Below are 5,029 nucleotides of genomic sequence, written 5' to 3'. Positions count from 1 at the left end.
GTATGGATTTTCATTTTCTATGCCTCGAAATATAGGACGCAATGGAATAATCTCAGGGTCTATGTCTAAATTACACTCATTACTTAGAAAAATAATGCATGAAGGTGATATGCTAACCATATTAGGTTCAAGGTAGTCTCTAAGACTCCTAACCGATCGGTGAACCTCATAACTATCATTCCGACAATCATTCCCGTAAAAATTCATTGAAGCACAATCAAAGAAAAATGCAAGCAAACACAATGTTTAATCTGACTACTACAAGTAATAATGGATAAGATGCAAATTCACTTAAGCCGCTCAAGTAAGTAAAAGATAAGGAACGATACCAAAGGTGGCCTTTATTAGCACAATTTGATTGTCTTCCCTTTTCTTGTCTCTCGCTTAATATCCACAAGCTTGTTAGTTTTCGTCCTTTAGAGCTCCTGAGATGAGTACCTTAGAGAAAATCAAAAAAATTAAGAAGAAACTACGAAAATAAACAAAGAAAATGTCTAAGTAAACGAATAACACCAAACTAATGAACAACACGACAAACGATATTCAAACTACTAGACCTATCCCCGGCAGAGGCGCCAAAAACTTAATGCACCCGAAAAGGTTGCACACCCAAGCGGAGGTATCAAGTAGTAATCCGGCAAAGTCGGGATCAATCTAAGGATGGGAAGGTAGTTTGGATATCGAAGGGTTTTATCTACCAGTTTAGATATTAAATGTTAACTTAGACTAAAAAGTAAAGGAACAAAGATAAACGGGGGGTTTTTGATCGATTAACTAAGAAAGAAATAACTAAACTTAAACTATTAACTAAATCTTAGTGGGAGGCTAGGGTTTTATTCTAAATATGAGAGAGGTCAAGGATTTGGGAATTCATCTTGAAATGATCATGTGTATGTTTACTTTGGTCCGAGTTCGAATTCGAGCTATTCTCGACTCTAAGGTAGGCAACCTAAATACTAGCATATATCTCGTGATGATACCTAGTTAGAGGATGACATGTTCAAGTAACATCGAGTCTTCATCGAGAATAATGCCTAACGAATAACTATGATGGATGCATGACATACAACATGAAATGGGTTTAGACATTTAATCGAAAATGAGATGTACATCAAATTCAAGAACCATACCAAAATAAACACACACAATAGTATATCAAGACTTCATCACAAACCTCAACAAGAGGTTTAGCTAGACATGGAGAGATTCTTGAATTCAAGCACAAATGAGAGTGTGATTAACATTATAAACACCATAAAATCCATAATCATACTCACTTTATTTTAATTTCTCTCTCTCTCTAGGGTGTATGTAGCAAGAACAACTAGTAATCAAGCTTTAGAAGGATTATTTATAAACTTTGAATCAAGAATGAGAGTAGTTATTCATAAAGATAATCAAATCAAAGCATAATAACATGAATCACTCATATTAAGTACTTTATCTCTCTAAAATTCATCACACGCAAGTTCAAATAACTCAATACAACCCTAAGAATAGCTTAAAAAAATCCTAGAAATCAAAAGAAGAAGAAGATACAAACAAAGGAACTCAAGGGAAGCAAGAGGGGTGTTTGGACGACCAAACCCTATGTAAAACAAGCTTTCCCACGCCATTAATGGGCTGAAAAAGCTGCTGGCGGAGCTGGGTAGCCATGGCCAAGAGCTTCAAAGCATAGCCAACCCATTCTTCACCTTCTCCACCTTCTTTGTTTCACTTCCTTTTGATTTCTTTTTGTTTTCTTTTTCTAGATTTTTAAATCTCCATGAACCCTAGCCTCAATTGTCGTTTTCTCTCTCTAAAGTTCAGAACCTAAGGAAGAAGATGAAGTGTAGAGACAAAGTTAGGGCATTAATTTCTATTTCATATACAAAAGACCACTTTGCCCTTCCTTAGTAGTTATAACTACTCCTTTGTCTAGTTTGACTTCTTCAAGCTATTTTGACTTCTTCTATAACTCCATTAAGTTCTAATTTGACTGATGGACTCTCCAGCTTGACCAAAGGGTGCAAAATGACAATTTTGCCCTTGTCTCTTAACTTGCTCATTTTTTGTATCCTTTTCATCTCTAGTCTTCACCAAAGTGATCACCAATGCTCCCAAGACTCTATAGGTTTTCTTAAACTATATTTTCACCATCTTAAAGGAAAAATGACCAAAATACCCTTGGTGTACCACATTTGGATTACTTAACTTCGATGAGTTAGTTCTTTTCGTGTTTTATTTCTAATTATTTATATGTTTTTCTTGGTAGGTACCTCATTTGGAGTTTGACTCTTAATTCGGAATAAAACAGAGCGTTTGTCACATTTTCATCTCATGTGGGAACCGTAAGGAAATAGCACCAGGGGTATTTTGGTCATTTTGGTGAAAAATCAGAGGTTAAATGGCAAGTGGAGTCTATGGTGAGTCCAAAGGCGAAGACGGAAGTCAAATCGGAGTTCGGACGAAGAAATTACGGAAGAAATAAGTCGAAGGTTATTTTGGTCTTTTCTGGAAATTAGAGGAAGTAGAGACAAAGTTAAAGGCACTCCCTTGAGTTCTATACTAAAATCAAAGTCCAAGCCCAAACCCAAGAGTCTAAGGAAGAAGGAACATAAAGAGATTCTATAAGCACCTCTCTTATGGAGACCAAGTCAAGTGTTTAGGCCCATGTTCAAAGAACAAAAGGGGACATCTTCATCTTCTCAAAGGGGGGCAGCTAGGGTTTAGAGAGTTTTCTAGGAGGAGAGAAAAAGAAGAGGGAACTGGCCAAGGCTTTGGCCGGCGGCGGCAGGGAGAGAAGCAGCTCGGGTTTTGAAGAAAGCAAGGGAATCGGGTCTGTTTCTTCATCATCAGCTCGGTTTTTGAAGTCTTCAACAGCAAACTCGGATCAGTATAGCTCCGGCTTCGATCAACACCGACGGGCAGAGCTGAAAAGTAGCTTGGGACTTGAAGGACTCAGCAGCTCCGGCACCGGAACAGCAAGGAACACGCGGGTTTGCGAGACTTAACGGGAAGAACAACAGCTGCTAAGGTCTTGGCCGGCTCAGGTTGCTTCGCACGAGAGCAAGGGACATATAACAGCAGCACGGGACAAAGTTGCAGCTCGGGAAGGAGCTGTTCTTGGCCGGAATCTCACTTCTATTTAGCCGGATTTTATAGGTTTTCCGGCCATCAATTGGGTTGGAAACCTTAGGGCTTTTCATTGACATATTATTGCCTTGATTTTCTTAGTGTTTGATTGTTATTTGGTGCTGAACTTTTAGAGAGAAAAAGCTAGGTTTTAACTTTTATGGTGGATTTGGTTTGAGAGGAAGAAGATGACACTCTGTTAAGGGGAGGTCAAGTTCTGCTGAGAGGACACCCATTGTATACTGTTAAGAGGACTCCTGCATTCTGTTACAGGGAATTCGACATCACTTAAACACATATATTTCCCGTCGATCTTAGTCTCGCGCCTTATCGAAATAGGGAGATTTTCACCTTAACTCTTGTCTTTCTTTATTTTATTCTCGTTTATTATGTGCTCCACCATGTCTAGCTTTTGTAGTCGGATACTCGTGATACATGTTTTGATGTGACAAGAGTTTTATTCCTTTTAATGATAAAATCTTCCGGATTTTAGACCGTTCATGGACTGGAATCTGAGTTAAACCAAGAGTTCGTTAACCCATCCAAGTAAATGGGTGAAGTTAACTAACTTTTTATGCTTATAGATCATTAGTACTAGTCACTATCGACTTTGTGGATCGAAGTATCCTCCTCATTCGATTCTTGCTCGACCATTTTTCCCGAATCACTCTCACCTATCACTTTTAGATTAGATCGTTTTATTTGTTTATTTATTATAAACCAATCAAAACCCCAATTATCATCTTTTCATTTTAGTCTGAGTTAGTGGTTGACACCTAGACCGGTGGGCTAGACTTTCTCGATATTCTTATTACCTTCCTATCTTCGTGGATCGATCCCAGTCTTACCGGGTTATTACTTGACGCCCGTATACTTGCGGGTGGAGACCTATTTAGGGTAACCTTTTAGGCCCATCAAGTTTTTTGTCTTTTCAGACGGTAAATGTATCGAGACGGTAATCGAGGTCTTGTCTTTTCAGAACCGAAATGATACTCATATTGGCTGGTCACGTGCACTTTGAGTCTTGATTACTAGTGAAGGGATTTTTAGAATTTGTATGGTTTGGTCGACTTAGATTTCATGTCTATTAACTTTTGAAAATCTACCGGATGAACATTTTTAGTCCACATCATATTTAGACCCTTTTGCATTTTTTATCTTTGAATTTTGTGGGTATATTCTCTGAAAACCCTCACGAGACGACACTCGTCCACTAGGGGTAACCTAGGGGTTTAACGGCTTCTTGCATACGCTAAATGCAACCGGGATTCCTCCGACAGTGAGTTAGGTTTTACTTTATTGTTTTGTTTTGTTTGTTTGCCCGAGGACTAGCAAATTCTAAGTTTGGGGATGTTTGATGTGGCGTTAAAATACCACATTTGGATTACTTAACTTCGATGAGTTAGTTCTTTTCGTGTTTTATTTCTAATTATTTATATGTTTTTCTTGGTAGGTACCTCATTTGGAGTTTGACTCTTAATTTAGAATAAAACAGAGCGTTTGTCACATTTTCATCTCATGTGGGAACCGTAAGGAAATAGCGCCAGGGGTATTTTGGTCATTTTGGTGAAAATCAGAGGTTAAATGGCAAGTGGAGTCTATGGTAAGTCCAACGGCGAAGACGGAAGTCAAATCGGAGTTCGGACGAAGAAATTACGGAAGAAATAAGTCGAAGGTTATTTTGGTCTTTTCTGGAAATTAGAGGAAGTAGAGACAAAGTTAAAGGCACTCCCTTGAGTTCTATACTAAAATCAAAGTCCAAGCCCAAACCCAAGAGTCTAAGGAAGAAGGAACATAAAGAGATTCTATAAGCACCTCTCTTATGGAGACCAAGTCAAGTGTTTAGGCTCATGTTCAAAGAACAAAAGGGGACATCTTCATCTTCTGAAAGGGGGGAAGCTAGGGTTCACATCAC

The sequence above is a fragment of the Eschscholzia californica genome, unplaced genomic scaffold (assembly GCF_041429995.1).
Source record: "Eschscholzia californica isolate CP2 unplaced genomic scaffold, dmEscCali1.0.p SCAF_6, whole genome shotgun sequence".
In the NCBI taxonomy this organism is placed as follows: domain Eukaryota; kingdom Viridiplantae; phylum Streptophyta; class Magnoliopsida; order Ranunculales; family Papaveraceae; genus Eschscholzia; species Eschscholzia californica.
The sequence above is the reverse complement of the archived record's forward strand: the minus strand, read 5'-3'. Positions refer to the sequence as shown.